The sequence below is a fragment of the Podarcis gaigeae genome (assembly GCF_964106915.1).
Source record: "Podarcis gaigeae genome assembly, chromosome: 1".
NCBI classification, from domain to species: domain Eukaryota; kingdom Metazoa; phylum Chordata; class Lepidosauria; order Squamata; family Lacertidae; genus Podarcis; species Podarcis gaigeae.
The window spans coordinates 11,528,901-11,554,138 of record NC_139678.1 but is presented as its reverse complement, the minus strand read 5'-3'; the positions used below and the strand labels follow the sequence as shown (position 1 = coordinate 11,554,138).

At 45.9% G+C, this 25,238-nt stretch overlaps 1 long non-coding RNA gene across 1 annotated transcript; it reads right to left on the bottom strand.

The window, feature by feature from the left end:
• Positions 1-4,423: 4,423 nt before the first annotated feature.
• LOC310844931 lies at positions 4,424-11,817 on the bottom strand. The gene is made up of 2 exons (XR_014564390.1): positions 11,655-11,817; positions 4,424-4,579 (listed from the first exon to the last, which is right to left on the bottom strand). It is a non-coding gene; the product is annotated as an uncharacterized lncRNA (long non-coding RNA).
• Positions 11,818-25,238: the final 13,421 nt, after the last annotated feature.

Genomic DNA, 25,238 nt, shown 5'->3' with positions numbered 1-25,238 from the left:
AAGGCTTGCCAGGTTCTGGGAGATGGTGGGTCTGGATTGTTTTCTACTAACAACATGTCAGCCAGCTGCTGCTCTGCTTCTGCCTGCTCCTCTTCTCCCATTATTTCCCAGCTTTCCCCCTCACCTGCCTCTGAGCTGTGTTGTTGTTGTTGCTTACTCGTTTAGTCGTGTCCGACTCTTCGTGACCCCATGGACCAGAGAACGCCAGGCACCTCTGTCCTCCACTGCCTCCCGCAGTTTGGTCAAACTCATGCTGGTAACCTCGAGAACACTATCCAACCATCTCGTCCTCTGCTGTCCCCTTCTCCTTGTGCCCTCCATCTTTCCCAACATCAGGGTCTTCTCCAGGGAGTCTTCTCTTCTCATGAGGTGGCCAAAGTACTGGAGCCTCAGCTTCACAATCTGTCCTTCCAGTGAGCACTCAGGGTTGATTTCCTTCAGTATGGAGAGGTTTGATCTTCTTGCAGTCCATGGGACCCTCAAGAGTCTCCTCCAGCACCATAATTCAAAAGCATCAATTCTTCGGCGATCAGCCTTCTTTATGGTCCAGCTCTCACTTCCATACATCACTACTGGGAAAACCATAGCTTTAACTATACGAACCTTTGTTGGCAAGGTGATGTCTCTACTTCTCAAGATGCATTGCCCTTCTCCCAAGAAGCAGGCGTCTTTTAATTTCGTGGCTGCTGTCACCATCTGCAGTGATCATGGAGCCCAAGAAAGTAAAATCTCTCACTACCTCCATTTCTTCCCCTTCTATTTGCCAGGAGGTGATGGGACCAGTGGCCATGATCTTCGTTTTTTTGATGTTGAGCTTCAGACCTCTGAGCTGTAACCTCCTGCAAACCCCTGCTGTAATCTATACTGTCTTCCTCTTCCTCCTCCCTGGAAGGGTCAGGATGGGGAGGCAGATGCCACCATTCCTCCTCCTCTGCCCAGCCTCTGACAGAAGGAGAGTCCTTTTCCGAATCACCCTGATTCACCTTGTAATTTGGGGTACACACACACATCTGGTGCATGCCGCCCAGGACTTACAAAGCTAGCTCAGTATTGCCCACACAGGCTGGCAGCAGCTGGGCACTCAAGTCTTTCCCTGGGACTGCTGCCTAACAGTGACTCTGGCACCATCTCCTATGCTCTATCACTGCTCCAGGCCCCTTGTCTGCTTATGTGAAGATCTGTTTTGCTCATTAATCAAATTGCATGTGTTTTGAGACTATGATTCTGGCCTGTGCAATATGTGACCCGCCAAGCTGCTTGCAAACTCCTAGCACTGTGAGGTGGCCCACACAAACGGGCAGCGTCATTCAGCAATTGGTAAGCTGCGGTTCATGACCGAAGAGGTGTGTTTGACTGGAGTGAGACACAAATTTTGCAGCCATGCAACCCCTTCCCACTCCTGTTCCCGGTGGTGACGGTGGTGAGGGAACACTCAGCTACTTCTTGTGCTTATCCTATTTGCAAGATGGTTCGAGTGTGACTCATTCGAACGATGTGCACAGGGTTCCTCTGGCAGTCTGAACAAGCTCCAGTCCCTCCTGTGTACAACATGTTCTCTCCCAGATAACATCATTTTAACTTCATTCAAAAGCACATTTTCTGTCGCAAATGTCAAAAGGCAGCCTCGTAATAAACTGATAGTGCTGTGTTGAGGGTTCACAAGTTAACAGTTTGGGCATGAAAGGGCAGCTTTCCAAGGCCCCACAGTTTCCTTGAAAGGCTCTCTCACTTTCTCACAGCTGTTAGCAACCTGTTTATCACCTTCAAAAAAAAACCCTGTGCTTAAAATAAAATAAAATACCAGTGTCTTTGGGAGTTGGGTCAGCCAGTCAGGGAAGCTGTCATGCCATGTAACCAATTAGATTTAGTTGTATGTTTACATCATGATTTGGCTGTGATGATTGCGGTGCAGGGGGCTGGTCTTAGATGGCCCTTCCAGTTCTACAGTTCTATTATTCTATGAAGCCAAATCAGAATGAGGGTAGGAACTAATGTCCTCACTCTGAAAAGGCTTTGTGATAAAGCCAAGTAATCACATCACAAAGTCAATCTCGTGCTCTCTTGAGAAGCTGAACAAGTTCTTCTCTATTCATATCCTTCCCTCCACCACCACCCCAAACCATCACTGAAAGGGAGGGGTTTTTTCCGAGTTGTGAAAGCTTCTATGAAAAGCACGTCATGTTTCCACTCAATCATATTCTTTATACTTTAAAAAAACAAAAACTAACCTCTATTCATTTTGCTAGTTCTCACGTCATGTTTTGACCACTTAAGAATGCTGCCACAAGACACAAGAATCGATTCATCCTTTTAATTGATTGATTGATTGATTGATTCCTTCCTTCATCACACAGTGGGGTTTTATTTATTTTACTGAATGTCTGCTGGCATTGTCACCTGCGAAGGGGTGTTCATTGCCATTGGTGCTGGACATGAGACCCAGAGCTGGCTTCTTGAGCCATTTGCACCCATTGATACTGGGTCCATGTAAGTGATGCTGCTGGCTGATTACTGAGAAATATCCATGCACTCTGTGTGCTTGCCTTGAGTCAAGAAACATGTTTCTGGAGAATTTTCCTAGAGCCTTTCAACTTGTGCATTGTCTCCTACTATGACCCTTGTACAACTGGTAACCTGATGTTTTTGTAAGATAGATTGGATGCTGATTTATACTGACTCAGACCATGGTCCATCTAACTCAGTACTGTCTACGTTGACTGGCAGTGACTGTCCAGGATTTCAGACTGGGTCTCTCACTGGAGATGCCAGGGTATGAACCAGGGGCCGTTTTTATGCAAGTTAGATGCTCTACCATTGAGTTATGACCCTTACACGTTCTGTTAGGATATAGAGAGTTGGAATCTAGATAGCAATTTTGTGTGTGTGTGTGTGTGTGTGTGTGTGTGTGTGTGTTTCTTACAATGTTAGTTTAGGAAGAAAGAAGAAAAGGGGGTAGAGGGAGAGGGGGAATGGTGAGTGGGGTGGGGTCAGGTGGTAATGCTTCTATTCTTCTATTTAGTGTATGTGTGTGGTTTTGTGTCAGCGTCACTTGCGTGGGTTCTCTTGGGGGTGAGAGAGGTTGGGGGGTGGCCTAGGGTGTAGTTGGTTGTCTTTGACTGGCTGTAGTGAAATTTGTTTTTGGGTGTGAGTGGTGTGTGTGTGTGTTTGGATCAGGTTGTTGTCTTGTTGAGCTGTGTATAAAGGGGAACCATACCAGGGTGAAGGCATCTTGTATTTGTCCCCATGTCAGTTTCAGTTTGTTGGTTAGTTGTTTCTAATAAGGCTGTTTCCCATACTATTTGATACCATTGGTCCATGCTTACTCCTGACATGTCTCCCCAGTGTCTGGCTATGATGCTTCTGGATGCTGAGAGTAGGTGGGTTATGAGCTCTTTGTGATGTGAGTGGGCATCATTGTCTTGGAAGATGTTTAGTAGGGCCAGTTCTGGGGTGACTTCTAATACTTGCTTAGTTAATTTGCATATTTCTTATATGATTGATGTCCAGAAGAGTTGGATTTTAGAACATTCTCACCACATGTGGAGGAATGTGCCTGTGGAGGTGCATCCTCTCCAGCATTTGGGTGAGGTTCCTGGGTGTATTAGCATTAGTTTCTGTGGTGTTAGGTACCACCTGTAAGTGAGTTTCAGAGTGAGTTCTTTTCTTTTCGCTGATATGGATTTAAAGGGAGGTTTAGACCACATTCTGGTCCGTTGGGTGGGGCTAATCTCATAACCTATGTCATCCATCGTTTTTTTTATTCCGTTGAGGGGGTTTCTATATAGCAATTTTGTTGACTATAGCAAGTTAGGTAAGTGAATTTTTAAATCTCTAGGATGAATTAGGGGCGGGAAAAGTTCTCCCAACCTTGCCAAATTTCAGCTCAGAGCCAAGGAACCTGCAGTCCTTCAGATGTTGATGGACTCTTAACTTCCATCAGCCCAGCCAGCATGCCCAGTGGTCAGGGAGGATGGGAGCTGTGGTCCAATATTATCTGGAGGGACACCAGCACCCCCAATCCTGCATTAGCAGAAACCCACATCTGAAACTCACCCCTGGGCTGGTGTGATATCCCCTTATCTCACACACTCCCTGAAGACTGCTTATTTTGGACTTGAGAGGGAAATGTGTAAAAGTAGCCCTTGTTTGTTTTCAGAGTTAACAAAGCCTCACACAGCTTATTCCCACCCCACGGATTTGGCTCTCTGGGGCAGCTTGTTGTGTGAGATGGTTTGGCCCGGTTGCTTTCCTTCCCAGTGACCCATCCTAAATCCCAAAGCTGTGAATTTCAATCTCTGCTTCCTCAAAAACAAAGCAAACCTCCCAGCGAATGTGTTTGCAGCCAGTGGGAGGCTGGGATTGTTGCTTTTTCTCCCAGGCCTCCCTTTGATTTACCGATCCAAGGACGCAGCAGACATGAAGGTCCAGTCAGCTTGGTGTGACTTTATATACATAAGAATGAGAAAGGAAAACAGCTCACTGCCACCCACTCTAACGTTACATCTTCAACAGAGACAGGAAGCTACAGCAGAAGTTGGAAAGGCGTTTCAACGGTGAGTTTTCTTGGAACTTGGGAAACCTGGAAGCAATCATAAACATGATATGAAATGTTAACCTTTCCCCCCTTGTTCTCCTCTTGATCTTACTCTACTCTGTTTTAAACATTAGCACCGTTGGTGAGGATTAGTCCCAAACAAAGCAGGGCATTCATTCTCCCTCCTTGTTCCGTTTGAGAAGCTAGGCGACAAGGCCTGGCAGTCGGAGACAAGAAAGACATCTCTTCAGGTTGGCTTTTTGTTGAACGATTCTTTCCACTGAAGAGTATTGTTCTTTTAGCTTCTTCTTCAACACAGCCGAAAGGCAGCTGCGGTGGGACGAGGTGGAATTATTCCAGCAAAGCAAATTCTGAATCTGTCTCTCCCATTGATTCCACAGGAGATATCGGAAGCAATGGATCTGCAATGGAGGCTTTGTTTTTCTGTTTCAGGCAAATCTCGGATTTAATTTGCCCTCTCCCTTTTCGGTAATGCAAGTTCCCAGAGCAAATTAGGTTCCATATAATGAGAAACGAGTAGACAGCTTCCTAGCGGAAGTCCATGTCCAGACAGCAAGGCCTAGAAATGAATAACAACACATGGTCCCCATTTCCAGCCTATGTTGACCAAAACAAATGATCAATCAAAATGCAGGAGCCATATAAATAAGGATATTATAAGATCACCACGTAAAATGAGAGAGGCTTAGAGACTTTAAAACAAAACAAAACAAAACTGAGATGCCGCCAGGGCTTGGGTTTAGATGCAAGTTTTGGGAAATGCAAAAAAGTCAACCTTAACATAGGTATAAGCTGCCTTATACCGGGTTATTTGGCTATTTGTCCATCTAGCACAATATACTTTAATGGACAGTGCTTCTGGGTCTTGGGCAGAACATCTTTTAACAGCAAGTCTGTCAGTTAGCTTCATCAGTTAGCGAAAGTTATGTTCATTTTATAGATGTGGGACATGGCGTTAGAGATTTTTTTTATGAGGGACTACCCTAAACCCTAGAAATTAATAAATGGTAGGATTTTGATTATTTGGGGTGTGAAAATGACCTGGCCATTAAGAAACAATAGGGGGCCATTGGGGGTCATTGGACAGGCAAGAGAACTGCCCCCCCCCTTGCCCTGATGTGTGGACAGAGACTGGGTGTGGACTTGGGCAGGTTGGCTGTAGGCTGGCTGGGAGATATGCCTTGGACCGCAGGGCTGCTCTGCAGTGGGGGACAAGCCCCTCTTGAAATGACCATGCTGTAAGATCTGGACTCCTTCCCTGCAGGCTAAAGGTGTAAATAGGTGAACAAACCATATTTCTTAAAGCTACAACAATATCCTCCATGTCTCAGTTCTCCAGAGGACCACAGACCCTGGAGCCCCTTGGGCTCTTGCCACTGCTTGGCAAAGAGAGGGGGAGACACCCAACTTTTCAAACAATATATATATGAGTGTTTGCTTGCTAATGTATTTTCTGTTCTAATTTACTTTCGTTGAATCTGCAACTTCATGTTGAAAACAACACATGTTGAAAACAACACTATGGAATATCTGAGGGTCCCATATCCTCTTTTTTTATTCCTGCCCCTCCACGTTCCCCCACCCGTGCATTTAAAGCCTTGGGGAACAGCCAGTGAAAACAGTTCAATTGCAGACTAATGCAAATATAGTACAGAGAGACAATTCATGACCTGAGTTGAAACAGGGAAGGGGAACATGTGTTCCCTTCCAGCTGTTGTGGGGCTCCAGCTCCCATCGCCCCAATAGTCAGGGATGATGGGGGTGGCCCCCATGGATGAATTGCAAGGGACCATTTTGAGTGGAGCAGGCTTAATGCAACACTGCAGAGAGACAGCAGCCTTGTTTAGAAAGGAAGCGTGATGGCCGTCCTGTGGCACTTTTGCATCTTTCATGATGTTCCTTCTGCAGAACGTTGGCCGCCCTGAAAATGACCTCCCGGTGTCCTTGGGAATGTATTTCTTCATGCAAGAGTTCTTCTCTTGCTTGAGATGTGTTCCCTTCCATTCTGTTTCCAGCTCAAAAGACGTCATTCCATGTTGGGATCTCCTCGGTTCATCTGCTAAAATGAGCCTGTATATTGTCTGAATGAGACATAGACCCAAACTGGCTGGTGCTGGATTGCAGCTTCCTCCTCCTCCTCCTCTTCATGCTCCAGCTTGTCTGGAGGATTCAGACAGAAAACAAGAACGCCGTCAACATTGTACACTGAATAGCATAGCAACCCTTTGCTCCAGCACCACAGTTGGAGGCAGTAAATGATTTTGGAATAGCAGTTGCCGGAAAACACAAAGGGAGAGAGAGTTCTCATGCTCAGGGTCCTGCTTGTGGGTTGCCCACAGGGGTCTGGATGTCCACTGTGAGAACAGGGTGCCAGACTCTTGCATTTTAGTTGGGGAGGATAGGTTTTAGTTTGTTTTGAATGAAAACTGAGATTCTCCATAACCCTCCCCAACTAAAATGCAAGAGACCGGCCATTAAGAGTGGCGAAAAATCTTCTAGCAGGTAAAAAGAATCATGTAAGGGAGGCAAAAACATCTCAGTGCTGTGAGCTATCATCTCTTTCTCGAATCTATTATTTCATCCCTTTGCATTACATTCAGCTGCCTGTTGTTGTTGTTGCTTAGTCGCTTAGCCGTGTCTGACTCTCATGACCCCATGGACCAGAACATGCCAGGCACTTCCACTGCCTCCCGCAGTTTGGTCAAACTCATGCTGGTAGCTTTGAGAACACTGTCCAACCATCTCATCTTCTGCCGTCTCCTTCTCCTTGTGCCCTCAATCTTTCTTAACACCAGGGTGTTTTCCAGGGAGTCTTCTCTTCTCATGAAGTGGCCAAAGTATTGGAGTCTCAGCTTCAGGATCTGTCCTTCCAGTGAGCACTCAGGGCTGATTTGCTTCAGAATGGATAGGTTTGATCTTCTTGCAGTCCATGGGACTCTCAAGAGTCTCCTCCAGCACCATAATTCAAAAGCATCAATTCTTTGGCAATCAGCCTTCTTTATGGTCCAGCTCTCACTTCCATACATCACTACTGGGAAAACCATAGCTTTAACTATACGGACCTTTGTTGGCAAGGTGATGTCTACCTGTGTAGAAACACAACCCATATTGAGCCTCACAGGATAGGCTTGCACAACAGCAAGTGAAATGATATACATGTCATCTATTGTGGCTGGGACAAATTGAAAGGCTCATGGGTTGTATTGAGCTCGCTGTGGGCCCCACACCATGCACAGTGCTCACATCAGTACAGTTCACATCAACCAAGCTGGTGCAATCCAGATGTTCTGCTGTTCATCTCCCAACAGTCTCATCCTGCACAGTGCCGGAGCCCAGCGCCAAACTCATGAATTCACCATTCATGTAAAAGCTTTCCCAATTGGGTGCCTTCCAGATGTTTTCATCTGGAAGCTTGGGGCTGATGGGATTTAAGAGCATAATAATAATAATAATAATAATAATAATAATATACCCCACCCATCTGGCTGGGTTGCCCCAGCCACTCTGGGTGGCTTCCAACACATAAAAAACATAATAAAGCATTAAACATTAGTAGTACCAATCTGATCCAATATAAAAAGTCACAATAACTTTAAAATAAACAACTTATTTATCTGCCCGGACACTGAGGTCCAAGGCCGAGGGCCTTCTGGCGGTTCATTCACTGTGAGAAGCTAAGCTACAGGGAACCAGGCAAAGGGCCTTCTCAGTAGTGGCACCCGCCCTGTGGAATGCCCGCCCACCAGATGTCAAACTGATAAACAACTACCTGACATTTAGAAGACATCTGAAGGCAGCCCTGTTTAGGGAAGCTTTTAATGTTTAAAAGACTGTTGTATTTTAATATGCTTTTGCAAGCCACTTAAAGTGGCTGGGGAAACCTAGCCAGATGGGCGGGGTATAAATAAATTATTATTATTATTATTATTATTATTATTATTATTATTATTATTACTATTATTACTATTACTATTATTATATTAAACAAAGCAACATTCAACAATCCATCGGAATTTAATAGTAAACAGTAAAATTAAACATCAGCAATAGCCTGCTGAACGAAGCCAATGGCCCATCTAAATTAAGGTTACCAGACGTCCCCGTTTCCCGGAGACAGTCCCCGGATTTACAACTCAGTCCCCATACAAAATCCATTGAAGTTGAAAAGTGTCCCCGGATTCATTGAAAAAAATCTGGTAACCTTAATCTAAATCTAGCACCCTGTTGTCACAGTGGCCAACCAGATGCCTGTGGGGAAACCCACAAGCAGGATCCAACCACACGAGAGCCTTCTCCTCTCCTGTTGTTTCCAGCAAATGAAATTTTGAAGCATCACTGCCTCCAATTGTAGAGGCAGAGCCCAGCCATCATGGCTCGTAGCCATTGATAGTCTTGTTTTTAATTTCTATGTTTTAATTTCTATGTGTTTTTAACCACTTTGAGATCTTTTGATGGAGGGTGGTATTTAAAACTAATAATAATAATAATAATAATGCAGAATGCAGCTACCGGGACTCTTGGCATCGCACTAAGCTGGAGCTGCCCTGCTGCCTCTTTAGAGATTACTCCGGAAAGATAATAATCATTTTCTCCTCGCAGCTTAGTAGCCCTGCGGCGATAACTGACTCTTCCCTTAAAGCAGCCAGAATTTTGCAAGTGCGTTTTGCTGCTGCCAGCGTGTTCCAGTGGGGACCTTGAAAGCCTATTCTCTGGGCAGATGGACTGCTTTCGCTGTGTATCGCTCGAGAGCCTGCGGGAGTCAGGATGCAAAAGAAGAAATTGGCTCTGGATGTTCCTTAACATTCTCCAGAAAGGGAGAGACAGATAAAGAAGCCTGGATTTCTCTGCCTGACCTAATTTCTCTCCCATGCAAGGGATGGCATATCTTGCAGCTTTGCTGCCTGGCTTCGCCCCCTCCATGGCTTTCCTGCTTCTTATTATGTACACCAACCTGGTGCCCTCTGGCTGTTTTGAATTATAGCTCCCATCAACCCCATCCCCTGGGCTGGGCCTGGTGGGATTTGTGGTCCAAAGCAGCCGCAAGGCACCAGGTTAGGAAAGACTGATTTAGACCCTAACAGATAGCTCAGTCGGTTAGAACATGGTGCTGATAACACCAAGGTTGCAGGTTCGATCCCTGGGTGGGACAGCTGTGAGCGTGCACCCATATACAGCCCACGTCTTCAGCCCCTGCATGGGCTGGGTGTCGGGAGCACCTTCTCTGACCTTGCAATCACAGAAACGCAGGAGGAGCAGACCAGCATTCCCAAGGAATAGGTCCTGGTGCAGTGGACCCACATTTGCTATTGTGAGCACCTCAAAAGCAGCAGAGTAACGGAAGCAAAGCTGTGGAGGTTTTGTTGCATACCTAATTGAAATATACTCGGAGTCGAGTGTGGATTTCATGCTCTTTATTCACCTAATAGTAGTGAGGAATGCCAGTTCTCCCAAAATGTCTGCTTTACATACATTATTTACACAATGGGCCTCACGTGATTGGCTAATTCCGGGATTCTCCTGTAGGCCAATCAGGTTGCGGATTAACTTCCACCTGGAGCTGGATTGGGTGGCTCCTGCAGATCAATCAGACTGCTGTATTCTGAATCCTATTGATCTATGACCAATCAGGCTGCTGCATTTTGGATCCTATTGTTCTAGGACCAATCAGGCTGCTGCATTTTGGATCTTATTCAACTCAGTACATAACACTAATTTATTTCTACTGATTAAACAAATAAAAGAACATAACAAACATGTACGAGAGACAGAGCTCTCTCATACTGCCATCTTGTCTCTAGCTAGATCAAAGAAAAACCGGCACAGTGCTAGGGACGGAAGTCTGGAAGAGTCGTTCCGTCCCCTCCTTTCTCACAGGCAGAAAGCAAAACAAACATGATCTGGTGATCTTTGCGATGGGAGGGATGAAAATACTGACAAGCTGCATATTCCTCATTGCAGGAGGTTGGACTAGATGATCCTCAGGGTCCCTTCCAACTCTACAATTCTGTGATTCTATGATTCAGTCACACTGGTGGAGCCATGCGGAAATGCCCTTTCATTTCACCACCATGTTGTCAGCAATGTCAATTAGGAGGGCAAAAAGACAGGCAATATGCAGTGAAAAGGGGCAGGGGCTTGTTGGTGGTGGCACCACCAGAGCTTCTCACTGTGCCCCCTGTTTTCTTTTCCCATAATACTTCCAAAAAGTAACCTTTTAAAATGAACCATGGAAAGAGAAGAAGGAAAGTCACTGATATCTTAAGGATGTACAGTGGTGCCTCGCAAGACGGAAAACCCGCTAGACGAAAGGGTTTTCTGTTTTGGAGACGCTTCGCAAAACGAATTCCCCTATGGGGTTTTTTCGCAAGACGAAAAAATCTTGCGTCCCCCCCACAGGTTTTTTTTTGCTTTTTTCACCCTTTTCCTAAGCCGCTAAGCCGCTTATCAGCTGTTCCGCTGATAAGCCGCTTAACAGCTGATCGCTAGAAGCCGCTAGACAGCTGTAGCGCTAATCCGCTAAGCCGTCAATGGGCTTGCTTCGCAGGACGAAAAAACCGCTAGACGAAGAGAATCGCGGAACGGATTCTTTTCATCTAGCGAGGCACCACTGTACAATGGGTATTTTAAATTGTAAAACAGAAAAATTTAATAAAAATTATATTAAAAAGAGTGAGAAAGGCATTCACAGGTAAGCGCTGTAGCTCAAGGCCAGAGAATCTGCTTTGCATGAAGTAGGTTTCAGGTTCGATCCGGGGCATTGCCAGGTAGGGCTGGGAATGCCCCCTGCCTGAAACCCTGGAGAACATTGGACCTTCTGCATGCAGAGCACATGAGCAATGGTCCTTCCTGATGCTGCATCGAGCCCTGCAAACCAGCGCAGCTCAGACCAGCAGCTGCAAGCTCCATCTGCCTCCCTGGAACAAGTTATCCAGCTGTTGATCCACAAGGACACGGTTGCTCCTGAGACAGGATGTGCTGGTCCTCTCCTCCAGGCTAGCGGGAGTTCATTTCCTGGCTATTGTCATGTCCTCCTCCCTGCTGTCACAAGCAGCTATTAAGCAATCCAGTTACCTGGCAGGAAATAGCTTCTTAGGCTCACCTTGGACTCACCCTGGTGATAGACGCAAGCATCCCGCATATCCGTGACATCTCGGCGGAGGAGGGAGCAAATTGCTTTTCAAGCCAAAGCAATGGCAATTATTAAAAGCATCGACCTGAATGAGGGTCGATGTTTTCATCTGAAAACAAAATCATTCACAATCTGCTGTGATGACTCAATTTGTGTGTGTGTCACTTTCCCAGTCTACGTTCCACCCAGCCTTCCTCGTTCCTTGATGAATTGTGGCTTGTAGCTATCAGTCTGGAAATTCCAGGGAGAGGTAACATCCTACCAGCCAAATTGAAAAAGATAGAAAAGATATGCATTGAACTTCCACGAACTGTGCAATACCTTTATCCGCAGTGAGTCTCCTCTGCTTCAGTAGCTCACTTTAACCACCCCCCCCCCCAGGTGGTCCATTGGCCTGATCCTGCAGGCTCTTCATGTGTTTTTATGTTCTGGGTCCCTTCCACCTTTCTGTGCGATAAGAGATCAGAATCTAATTAACTCTTTTGTTGATTTCAGCATGTTACATAAAAAGATAGAGCGAGTGATGGAATCCCCATTGCCGTCCTTGCTCTCTGTCCTATTTATTTTTATTTTTATTTATTGCATCTATATCCCACCTTTTTGTCCAAGGAGCTTGAGGTGGGGTGTGTCGTTCACCCTCCCCTCGTTTAATCCCTACAACGACAACCCTGTGAGGTAGGTTAGGCTGAGAGGTAGTGAGCGGCCCAAGGTCACCCAGTGAGCTTTGTGGCTGAGCGAGGTTTTGAACGCTGGTCTCCTGGGTCCTAGTGTTAAACTCTAAACCAGGGGTCAGCAAGGTTTACCTCGGCTGGGCTGGTTTGCTCCAGCGGAGATCCTTCTGTGGGCCGGATCACGTGTGTGCTCGTGATTTCTGGCGTCTGCACAGACGCGATTTCCGGCGCTGCGGAAGTCCCTTCACAGGCTTAGCACAGCACACAGGGACTCGCCAAGCAGGCAGCTCAGTTCGGGGGCGGCTCGGGGGCTGGTTAAATGACCCCCGTGGGCCCCTTGTGGCCCATGGGCCTTAGGTTGCCTAAAGGTAAAGGGAGCCCTGACCATTAGGTCCAGTCATGGCTGACTCTGGGGTTGCGACGCTCATCTCACTTTATTGGCCAAGGGAGCCGGCGTACAGCTTCTGGGTCATGTGGCCAGCATGACTAAGCTGCTTCTGGCGAACCAGAGCAGCACATGGAAAGGCCGTTTACCTTCCCGCTGGAGCGGTACCTATTGATCAACTTGCACTTTGACGTGCTTTTGAACTGCTAGGTGGGCAGGAGCAGGGACTGACCAACGGGAGCTCATCCCATCGCGGAGATTCGAACCTACTCCTGCTCTAAACTCATCCCGCCATGCAGGCTCTTGCTTGTGCCATACGGAAGGAACACAGCTGAAAAGATTGCAAGGAAAAGTTTCCCCTGGCACTAAAATAAGTGGTTATGAGTGAATGAGGGAGCCCATCTGCTGAACGGCATGACGGTGCCACTTTCAAGAATTGCCTCTGCGGTTAGAAACCCATTAAGTGGAGAAGAATGAAAACAAAACGCAAGTCCCCGGTTGTGTAAAAGAGGAGCGCGTTGCATTATTGTGACAGCAAAAATAGCCAGCCACCTATTAAAACCTATTTCAAGGTGTCCTCTTTTGGTTCGAAACACACACACCCCCCCCCCCGTGTGAATTCCCCCTCTTAAAACACAACAGATGTGCGAGAACGATTGCAGCCCCTTGCAAGCCGCCTGCCTGCTTTGGGGATATTGCCTGCTTCTTTCAGGTGTGAGCAAGGTTTATTTACCTCTTCTATCTCTCCTTTGCCTCCTCTCTCCTCTCCCCACTCCCTTTCTCGCATTTCCTGGCTCTCATGCTTGCTTTTGAGCATTACAGTCCTAGCAATCTGAAACTGTAGTCATGCTCCGGTAAGTCCAGCGGATGTGAGTTTTCGGTGCTGCTCGCCTGAGGGTCAGGCCACTGGCGCAAGGTCAGTGTGCGAGCCTCTCCTTCCTGCGGGACAGTCTCTGGAGCAGAACCTCCCTCGTCATCCGCTTTTGAAGAACAGGGAGAAATAAATAAATGCACCCACCCCCTCTTTCCAACTCACTGTGGATGTCATTTGAAGTCTAGGCACGGATGCTAAGGGTCAGATGATACCTAGCCGTGTTTACTCCCAATGGGAGCTGCTTGTGTGCGTCTGCTTTGCTGGTCGAGTTAGCGCACTTCTCAAAGAGCTCAAGCGCATGGAGCTAAAGCGCCAAAATGATTTTTGCAGAGCTGCACTGAAAGGTGATATTGTTAAAACAGGCTGCCCTGCATTTCCCCTCGCTCGTATCGTTCCACCTTTCTGCGGGTGAGAAGAAAGGGTTTTCCTTCGGCCCTGCAAGTTCCCCTATAGCTCAGGAAGGCTTGCGGTTAGACTTGCCACTAAATTAGAGGGTGGGGAAGGACCTCTGATGGATTGGTTTTTTAATTCTATAAAGCTGCAGCAATCCATGGAAGGAAACACAAACCCCTTTCACACTGCCCAAGTGTACCTTTGAAGAGCAACTCTATGAAAAATGGAAAGTACCAGAATTACCAACAACAGAGGAGTGGCAGACGAAGATGGTTGATTATGTGGAACTAGCAAAACTGACCTGTAAAATCTGAAATCAGGAGGAAGCAAAATTCCAAAATGATTGGAGTAAATTTATGGAGTACATAAATAATAACTGTAGAAATTTGAAGACTCTGGCAGGACTGAAATAAATCTTACAATGTAGATAGGATTGGATACAATAAGAAACTGTGGAAAAGTAACTGACATAAGAAAACCTGTTGAAGGGAGGGGAGAAAGTCAATGCTCAGCAGAGTGTGGGGAAAGACTGTGGGGAAATGACTGTTGAATTTTAGTGTATTTTGTTTGTTTGTATTAAATGAAACACCAATAAAAAGCATTTTTTTTAAAAAAAAAAAGAAGAGCAACTCTATGGGACACACCTCTTAAAATGGAGCAATGAGGAGATAAGGGATTTATTAACAGCCAGGTTACAGTTTCATCAACTAAATGACACTTTCAAGACAGATGAAAAGAAAGGTTTTCAATGTGAGGTAACAAAAATATATGTTAGAAAATAATATCATATTATTGTCGAAAATGTATAGTTTGCTCTTAGAATGGCATACAAAAGATGAACAGGTTAAATCTGTAATGATACACTGCAATGATTTGGATGTCCGTTCGACTTCCAAAGCATTCAAAATCTAAAGTGCAGCTTCTGTTCGGCTGCAAGAAGCACCTGCAGCCAATCGGAAGCCCTGTGGGACGATCGGCTTCCAAAAGAACATTCAGAAAACCGGAACAGTCACTTCCGGATTTCAATTGTTCGGGAGCCAAAATGTTCGAGAACTAGGCTGTTTGAAAACCAAGGTACGACTGTATATAGGAATATACAAATTGCTTGCATGGATCCCTGGGCCAATCAGAATAAGGGGTGCCAAAGAACATTAGTTCCCAAGTCATGTTACAGCATTTTAGCACCCCTCATTTTTGGAGTTTGAAAGTTGAAGAATTCAATTAAGTATGTGCTAAGGTAAACGGCATTTCCGTGCGCTGCTCTGGTTCGCCAGAAGCGGCTTAGTCATGCTGGCCACATGACCTGGAAGCTGTACGCTGGCTCCCTGGGCCAATAAAATGAGTTGAGCACCGCAACCCCAGAGTCAGCCACGACTGGACCTAATGGTCAGGGATCCATTTACCTTTACCTTTAAGGGAACATGCAATGGGGTTGTACCCCCTGACTTCCCAGAGGTTTCGGAATTAAAAAATTGTAGGTAAAGGTGTGTGTGTGTGTGTGTGAGAGAGAGAGAGAGAGAGAGAGAGAGAGAGAGAGAGAGAGAGAGAGACGTGTGAGCCTGGGAGATCTCAGCACGACCCCTTTGCCCCAACTTGGTTGCTCCTTGTTGAAATATGAATGTGTTTCAAGGGGAATATACAGGGGCACATGACAGTGTGACCAGGGTATGTGACAAGCTGAGCTAACCACCTATGGTGCTGAATAATTTAGAAGCTGTAGGCTCCTCTGGTTGTTCATTTCCAGAGTGACAGGACAGAAACACGTATCGTTCCAGCTTGTGTCCTGCTTAAAGGGCAAAAGTCCCAGGTGACATCTTTGCCGCTGCATTTTTGCAGCGTCGTAAGTGGGGGGGGGCAGGAACACTTGTTCAGCTGGAAATGTGAGCGGCACGGAAAGCTCTCTTTTTACAAGTGTTCTTGGTTGGAATGATGCTTGGGAGAACAAGGATTTCCTCGCTCGATCACGCCAAACTTCTGTCTTGTGTAGGGATGGGCTGAGAAGCCTGACTCTGTCCCAGCTCAGTGTCGCGATGTTCAATCATAGGCCTGTTTTGTCCTCTGTTGTGCAGGTGGGAGGGTGTAAGAATTTGCCACACTTCCATTGTGAATATTTCGCTTGCATTTTTCACATAAATGTAGGAATGTAAGAAGGCATTGTTTTCCATTCTGGCGCCTTCATTATACACCTTTAGGCACTAGGCAGAAACATTCATCTTCAACCAGGCTTTCGGCTGATTAACATCTGATGCCCTTTAAATGTGGGGGGGGGGTGTTATTGCTTTGTTTTTGTTCTTTTTATTATGTATTTTGGGTTTTTATGTTGTGTAAAAGCTATGGTTTTCCCAGTAGTGATGTATGGAAGTGAGAGCTGGACCACAAAGAAGGCTGATCGCCGAAGAATTGATGCTTTTGAATTATGGTGCTGGAGGAGACTCTTGAGAGTCCCATGGACTGCAAGAAGATCCAACCTATCCATTCTTAAGGAACTCAGCCCTGAGTGCTCACTGGAAGGACAGATCGTGAAGCTGAGGCTCCAATACTTTGGCCACCTCATGAGAAGAGAAGACTCCCTGGAAAAGACCCTGATGTTGGGAAAGATGGAGGGCACAAGGAGAAGGGGACAACAGAGGACGAGATGGTTGGAAAGTGTTCTCGAAGCTACCAGCATGAGTTTGACCAAACTGCGGGAGGCAGTAGAAGACAGGAGTGCCTGGCGTGCTCTGGTCCATGGGGTCACGAAAGTCGGACATGACTAAACAGCAAATGTTGTATTTTTATGTTGTGAACCACCCTGAGATCTACAGATGAAGGCAGACCCTCCAAGTGTCCCTATTTTCCAGGGACAGTCCCGGATTTACAGAAGCTTTCCCAGTTTCTGATTTGATCCCAGAATGTCTCACTTTCCCCTATTTTCATTGGAGAAACATGGGAAGATATGGAATTATGCACACACACCCCGAGCCATCTGAAGGCAGCCCTGTATAGGGAAGTTGTTTCTAAAAAATGTTTAATGCTTTATTATGGTTTTTAATGGAAGCCGCCCAGAGTAGCTGGGGCAACCCAGTCAGACAGGTGGGGTATAAATAGTAAAATGATGATGATGATGGAATAGGACACCCCTATTTTCATTGGGGAAATGTTGGAAGGTATGTGAAAGAAGATGTACAAATTTAATCAATAGTAATAGTCATAGTAATGTATTCACTGCATTGCTTCCGTTCTGATGCAGTCCATCTTCTGCCAAAAGGCATGCTGTTCGTCTTGCTGTAGTGAAATTACGCAACTTACGCTATTCACGATGTAAGGCACGTTGTCATTAGATTATTCCACTGCTTTCATTTCAATGCACAATAAACTCCTTGTAAATGGGGGGGGGAGGTAATTGGTTACATATCATTTGTAGATTGAAAGCAACAGCAGCAGAAGCACATACTGATTATGTTTGCTGGATTGATTTTCCATTCTAGATATGGGAGGAATACGTGAGCACGGGCAATTCTTGTTCCAGCTCCTGCTTCTGTTAGAACTCCCCAGCATCTCTACATAAAATGCACATTTGCAATGCGTTTCTTCCCCCCTGTAAAATGTGCATTTCACAGAGATTGAATGGCCACCTGCCTTAGCTGAGATTCCTCCATTGCAGGGAGCTGGACTAGATGGGGTCGCTTTCAACTCTGCGATTCTATGATTCTAACATCGGGGGAACCCAAGGATGAGAAAGGCTCGTGTAGTGAAATCAAGCCCACTTCTGACACCGGGTGGCTTGGCCTTTGGTGACAGAGACCCAAAGTGTCCGGGGACTCTGTGCAATGTACATTTCTCTGCAACATGCACCCTTCTGTCCATATACCTGCACAGACCCCTTGACATGGTGACGGGTGTCCCTCTCTTTTTTTCTATAATCCCAGCTAATGCTCTTTGGCACCCCTTAATTTGATCGGCCCAGAGATTCGTGCAGCAATTTGTATATCCCTATATATTAGACTTAATCCTGATATGATTTCCTCGGAGACAAGTTTAATTCAATAGCCGATGTATTCGATTCAGGAGCTGTCAAGTCGGGTTTAGAGCAAGAGTGATGTGATTTGACAAGCGGCATATCCAGCGCAATAGGCAGCATGTCTTATTGCGGCAGCCAGGCATCTGCTCCTGATACTGATCTGTTCTCCGAAGAAAAGGGATGAATTAATATCAGCAACAGGCAGCGTCGCGGCTCCACTGCCCGGCGAATTCGTTCTTTGCGGTGCCGTTTCGCCACCCGGCAGAGGCAGGTGTTCCCCAATTAATAGACGTCCCTTTGTTGTCTCAAATCAGGATTTGGCAGGATGTTTCTCCCCCCCCCCATCCCCTCTGCGTGGCATTTCACTGCAATTCCATATGCAAAGCCTCAATTAACCTTTTGAAGCAAAGGTACATTCTCACCCAAAGCAAGAGCACTGGGGACCACAGATATTATTATTATTATTATTATTATTATTATTATTATTATTATTGGAAAGAATATGCTTTTATTAGTGAATCTATGAAAGCCAAAGGAAAGTAGGGGAAAGAGTCACAGGAGATGAATGGAGCTAGGTAGTTAAACTAGAGGGGAAGGAAATGGAAGACTGCGTCCTTTTGAAGGACAAAAGAAAATGGAGCGTTCCCAAGAGCGGAGAGCTGCCTTTCCCCCTATTATTGTATTTCGCAAATTACACGAGACACTGCAAATGCACTAGATTTCTGGCCATTTGTAGGAAAATAGCTATATTTTGTCTAATACCTGAAACTTGATAGTAGTATTACAGAAGGCTTCTCCCACCGGGTTATCCTCAGCATTCATTACCTCCCTTTGCAATACTCAGTCACTGAGCCTGCAATATCTTGCACAAAAAAAGAGACTGATCCAGAACTCACGAGTCATACACAATGGGCACGTGACTGGTTTTGTCACAAAGTGGGGAGGGGAGTGGTTTGTGTGCAAATCGACCCCTAGATCTGCTCGTTAGCCAAGTCATTTAAATGTGACCAATGGTGACCAGAGAGAAAAGTCCTGGTAGCACTTTACTGAGCAAAACTGGGCAAAAAAACAGTGAGGCAAAAGGGAGGTTTCATCTTTCTGACTTCAGACCTTGTACATACTTAGGGGACTTTCGACCAAACATACAGAGGAAAACTCCCTCAAAATGACACAGCCCATTAGGGCATGTGCTAACTCAACAAATTGCATGCTGCGCTGCTTGGTTGCTAAGCAACAACTCTGCTGCCACTCACCTCTAGCTTAGCTGAATTACCAATAACAGATTTAACTCTTAAATCACAGATTGAATGATCTCTGAAGACATTGAGGGTGGACTGATAGACACATGCCTGCACACACCCTATCACTCTGAGCTGTCACATATTCTTTGAACCCCTGAAGAGGGCTTGTGTCAGACGATTGACCTGAGTATCTGCTAATTTGCACCTTCTGAGCAGACATAGTTAGGATTGTCCTGCAATCTTGTGGTCTTCACATCTTGCGGCAGCAGGTTTCTGTTTGCTCATTACATGCTGTGTAACAAAGAGGAGTTTATAGATTTTGGTGCCACAAAGATGTAGTGGCCAGTGATTAAAAATGAGGAAGCAATAACAGTGTGTGGCCTGAGCCCTTATTACTTCAATAAAACCGGAAAGCAAGCAAGCATTTGCACTGGTACGAATTTACCTTGATAATCTCAGGTTAACAGGATTTTGTTTGATGAACACAAACTATACTCAGGGAAGGGGGAACGTTCTGCAAAGGGAAGGTTTGACTTCAAAGATGCAGTTAAGATTCAGATCTTTTAGATCAGCCATCTAGCCTCTTTACTCCCCCTTCCTCTGATTTCTATATATTACCTTTAAAAACCCACTTTGATTAAAAAACACTTGGTAATATTATTCAGATGCAGAAAAGCGGTCGTTTTTCATCTCATTGATTCTTGAGATTACATTATTTTTCCAATCAGCTTCTCATACATGCCACAGCAGAGTAAATTATAAGGCGTTAAGGAGTGTACATAGTATTAATTAGATGTGGGACATGCAAAGCTAATTTTAAGTGACTCCAGGGAAGCCCCTACCATTATGCTTATGAAGTAGAGTCAAGGAACCACTCAACGTGAAAGCCCTTTAAAAATATTGTAGCGCTTTAGAAACCGTACTCTCAACCAGAGTGGCACGTTGACAACAAAATTAGGTCCTTCCATTTAATGTAGAAAAGAAAAGAAAAAAAGAAAACACCTCCAGAAGCAGCAGAACTTCCTTAGTTACTGCATGAAATAAATTCAGTTAATTCTAAGGAAAAGCACCAGAATAGCAACGCATTAGCCAGGAGCTAGAGACACATACAAGGGACGCAGGTGGCGCTGTGGGTTAAACCAGTGGCGTAGCGTGTGGGGTGCAGGGGGGGCCCGGCCGCACAGGGCGCAACATCTGAGGGTTAGGGTTAGGGGGCGCAAATCCATGGGTTAGGGGGTACAAATCCACGGGTTAGGGAGCACAAATTACTTGCCTTGCCCCGGGTGCTGACAACCGACACTACGCCACTGGGTTAAACCACAGAGCCTAGGACTTGCTGATCAGAAGGTCGGCGGTTCGAATCCTCGCGACGGCGTGAGCTCCCATTGCTTGGTCCTTGCTCCTACCAACCTAGCAGTTCGAAAGCACGTCAAAGTGCAAGTAGATATATAGGTACTACTCCGCCAGGAAGGTATACGGCACTTCCATGCGCTGCTGTGGTTTGCCAGAAGCGGCTCAGTCATGCTGCCCACATGACCCGGAAGCTGTACGCCGGCTCCCTCAGCCAAGAAAGCGAGATGAGCGCCGCAACCCCAGAGTCGGTCACGACTGGCCCTAATGGTCAGGGGTCCCTTTACCTTTACCTTAGAGACACATACAGTGATATAGGTTTCTGGCTGATGAAAGTCTCCTGCAAGGGGTCTGTACAAAACTCCAGATCTTTATAGGATTGCCCATAAGGCTGTTGGCATCTGTCTGTCTCGGAAGACAATGGAACAGTGCACCTTTGAGAGTGAAGTCAAGCCATTGGCGAGTTACAGTGCCTGCTGTGGCTGTAGAGACAGAAACGGGAGAGACATGTTTTGTTGCAGCTGGGGCAAATGTGCTGCTGCAGATGCACCATGGAATTTCTTCTCTCTGCGCTCCTCCCAGAGGTCATTCCTCTCCTGGTCACTGCTATGGATGCACAACCTGGCCCTCTGTCTCCTGGCACTTCAGTCGTCTGCAAAGGATTCCCACAGGGTGGGGTTGATCTTGCCAGCCTTTTCACATCACATTTGAGGACAACTGTGTAATACAGACTTGTTCTGCCAATGGAACTAGCTCCTGAAACCAGTTCCCTTGAGGATCCTGCCATCTTCCCTTTGTTGATATGACTGGGCACTGAGCCAAGAGGGCACTGCAACAAATATGTATACCCAGACCTTCCCAGTATCCCTATTTTCCAGGGACATCCCTGATTTCAAGAAGCCATCCCTGTTTCTGGTTTGATTCCAGATTGTCCCACTTTTCCTCAGGACGTCCCTATTTCGGGACGGTCATCTCCAGGCTTGACTACTGTAATTCGCTCTACGCGGGGCTGCCCTTGAAGCTGTCCCAGAAACTCCAGCGGGTACAGAATGCTGCAGCGAGGCTCCTCACGGGGTCTCTGCCATGGGAGCATATTCACCCAGTGCTTTTCAAGCTGCACTGGCTCCCGGTGGAGTACAGGGTCAGATTTAAGGTGCTGCTTTTGACCTTTAAAGCCCTTCACGACCTAGGACCCTCGTACCTCCGGGACCGCCTCTCCTGGTATGCCCCACGGAGAGCCTCAAGGTCCATAAATAACAACACCCTAGTGGTCCCGGGCCCTAAGGAAGTTAGATTGGCTTCGACCAGAGCCAGGGCCTTTTCAACTCTGGCTCCGGCCTGGTGGAACGCTCTGCCTCATGAGACCAGGGCCCTGCAGGATCTGATTTCTTTCCACAGGGCCTGTAAGACAGAGTTGTTCCGCCTGGCCTTTGGCTTGGAGCCAGTTTGATTCCCTCCCTCCCCCCCTCTCTCTTTTTTCCCCTTCTTTTCCTTCTCCTCCTGCGATGAGGCTACATTTTAATATTTTAATGTTCCATTATTTTAATTGTTGTGTTTTATTTTTGTTTTTAAGTTTGTAATCATTCATCTTGTTTTTATTATTGCTTGTAAGCCGCTCTGAGCCCGGCCTTGGCTGGGGAGGGCGGTGTATAAATAAAAAATTATTATTATTATTATTATTATTATTATTATTATTATTATTATTTTCATTGGAGAAATGTTGGAGAGTATGGAGTTATCCGACCCCCGAGCCATCTGAAGGCAATCCTGTGTAGGAAAGTTTTTTAATGGTTTTAATGGTTTTATATATGTTGGAAGCTGCCCATAGTGGCTGGGGCAACCCAATAAGATGTGTAGGGTATAAATAGTAAAGTTATCATTACGGAATGGGACGTTCCTATTCTCATTGGAGAAATGTTGGAGGGTATTGTATAACTCAAGGTGAGAAGGGGGGGTGCGCACAGGATTTTGGGAGCTGCTGAAATTTGAAATCCCAGCGTCCGCCACTAGTAGCATCTGCTTTAGCCCACAGAGAAGGGAAAGTGTTATGTACTGAAGTTCTCACCCTGGGCCAGCAGGGGGATACTGTAGATAGTTTTCACTCAGGTCCACATATGCAAATAAGGACTTGAAGGTGTTGACGTTCAGTGATTGGATAGTTACAGAAAGTTGTTACTGTTGCGTTGTAGTGAAGCTCTATATAAGCAGGCTGGCTGAACCCTTCAGTTCAGTTCTGTTCTGTTCTGTGAATAAACAAGAGCTGTTTGAAGAATCGCTGTGTCGTCTGATATGTCCACCCACAACTTAACAGAAAGCTTTAAAGAACAGCTTTTGAGGAACCGTAAGAGATCTTGTTCATCAGCTCCTGGGCTTCCTATCTCACGTGCAAACAAGCCCAGGCTTACTAAGCCAACTGCTCAAAACAGGCCAACTTTTGGCTGCTCCTGAAGAGAGATGAATCTGAGGAGACGGGCTCAGGTGCGAGGACGGGGAGCAATGGGCCTTAAAAACTGCCTTCAAGATAACCAAAGAGGGTATATTTTAAGTTTGACTGCATGCAGGGCATCTCACCCCTCCGGACATCTCCCACCTATTCCCTAAACATCATTTGGTAACTACAGACAATGATTTATTCTTTTTTTAAAAAAAAAAAAAGAATGAGACAGAGTTTCGAAGACTGGAGGAAATGTGTCTGGCAATCATATCTTTGCTTTGGTGACTCTGAAAGTAAACGGCAATTTGGGGGGGTGGGGGGGAAGTCGCTTTCTCTAAAATGTGCCTTTTTTCAAAAGGGATTTCTGTGGAATTATAAATCATGTAGCAAGTTTTTGGGTAGTTCCAGGGCATATAATGCTTAGCCACCATCCCAGAGATAACAAAATTCCTAATTAACACCCTTTCATTAAAATCCCACGTCCCCCATGGCCAGAATTAAATGGTGTCTGCATTGCACCAAGCTTCTTAATCGTGTTTTTAAGGTCATAAATCTTATCAATTAATATTTCAGAACTATTCATCCTATTTCTAATATTGCAGTTGCCGGGCAAACTCTTGCAAACTCTTTTCTTTTTTAAAGTAGGGTGGGTTCCCCCCCCCCCTTTCAACAGATTCAAAATAATTGCTTTTCAGAATTGCTGATGGGGATTCAGGAACTGGAAACTCTTAAGCCTGTAAATGTGCTTAAGAGATTAAATGAAGGAAATGGAGCTGCTCTGATAACTGCCCACTTTCCGTATGTCTTCAGCGTCGTCATGACTTGAAAGATGGCCGTGGGGGTAATGACCACACCTCAGCTTCCCTTGAGCAAGAGAGTCATGCTTTTTAAACAGGTTCTGCACGCGTAATGGGCAGAGATGGACTTTTTACTTTGGTTTTAAAATTTGTTGGAAGCTGCCCAATGTGGCTGGGGCAACCAAGTCAGATGGGCAGCATTTTATTTATTTATTTATTTATTTATTTATTTATTTATTTATTTATTTATACCCCGCCCATCTGGCTGGGTTTCCCCAGCCACTCTGGGCGGCTTCCAACAAATTTTAAAACCAAAGTAAAAAGTCCATCTCTGCCCATTACTAAGATACAATAATCTATTAAACATTAAAAGCTTCCCTAAACAGGGCTGCCTTTAGATGTCTTCTAAAAGTTGGTAGTTATTTTTCTCTTTGACATATGGTGGGAGGGCGGGTGCCACTACCGAGAAGGCCCTCTGCCTGGTTCCCTGTAACTTGGCTTCTCGCAGGGAGGGAACCACCAGAAGGCCCTCGGTGCTGGACCTCAGTGTCCGGGCAGAATGATGGAGGTAGAGACGCTCCTTCAGGAATATAAATAATAACATTATTACTATTAGTATTAGTATTGCTGTTACTTTCTCCTTTGCCGAGAGTAACCCTTTTGCCTCCCTGTTCCAGGGACCAGAGTAAAGGTGGCATCTCAGGAGGCACCCGGAGCACATCTAGGCAGTGCTATTTTTCTAGAAAAAGGGGTTCCAGAACTCCCCATGAACGCCTCCCTTTACCTCTTATCTTGGCAATGGCGCCCACCTGAGAGGTGCCAGAACTGTTTTCCAGTGAGCTCTGGCTGGGGGAAAACGCCCTGCATTTTTTTTTCCAGAAAGGAGGACAACAACAACAACAACAACAACAACAACAACAACAACAACAACAATTACCTTGCCCATCTGTCTGGGTTTCCTCAGCTACTCTGGGCGGCTCCCAACAGAATATTAAAAACATGATAAAACATCAAACATTAAAACTTCCCTAAAGAGGGTTGCCTTCACATGTCTTCTAAAAGTCAGATAGCTTTATTTCCTTGACAGCTTACGGAAGGGTATTCCACAGTGCGGGAGCCACCACCGAGAAGGCCCTTGGCCTAGTTCCCTGTAACCTCATTTCTTGCAGTAAGGGAAGCAACAGAAGGCCCTCGGAAATGGACGTCAGTTTCTGGGCTGAGTAATGGGGCGGGGGGGTTGCTGGAATTCACCATGAACACCTCCCTTGTTCTCTTATAATGGCAATAGTGCCCACCTGAGAGTTGCCAGAACTGAGTTCCAGTGAGCTCTGGCTGGGAAAAAAAGGCCTGCATTTCCCCCCAGAAATGCAGCAGAAATTTGATTTGAATCAGTTTCCAATTTGAACTTT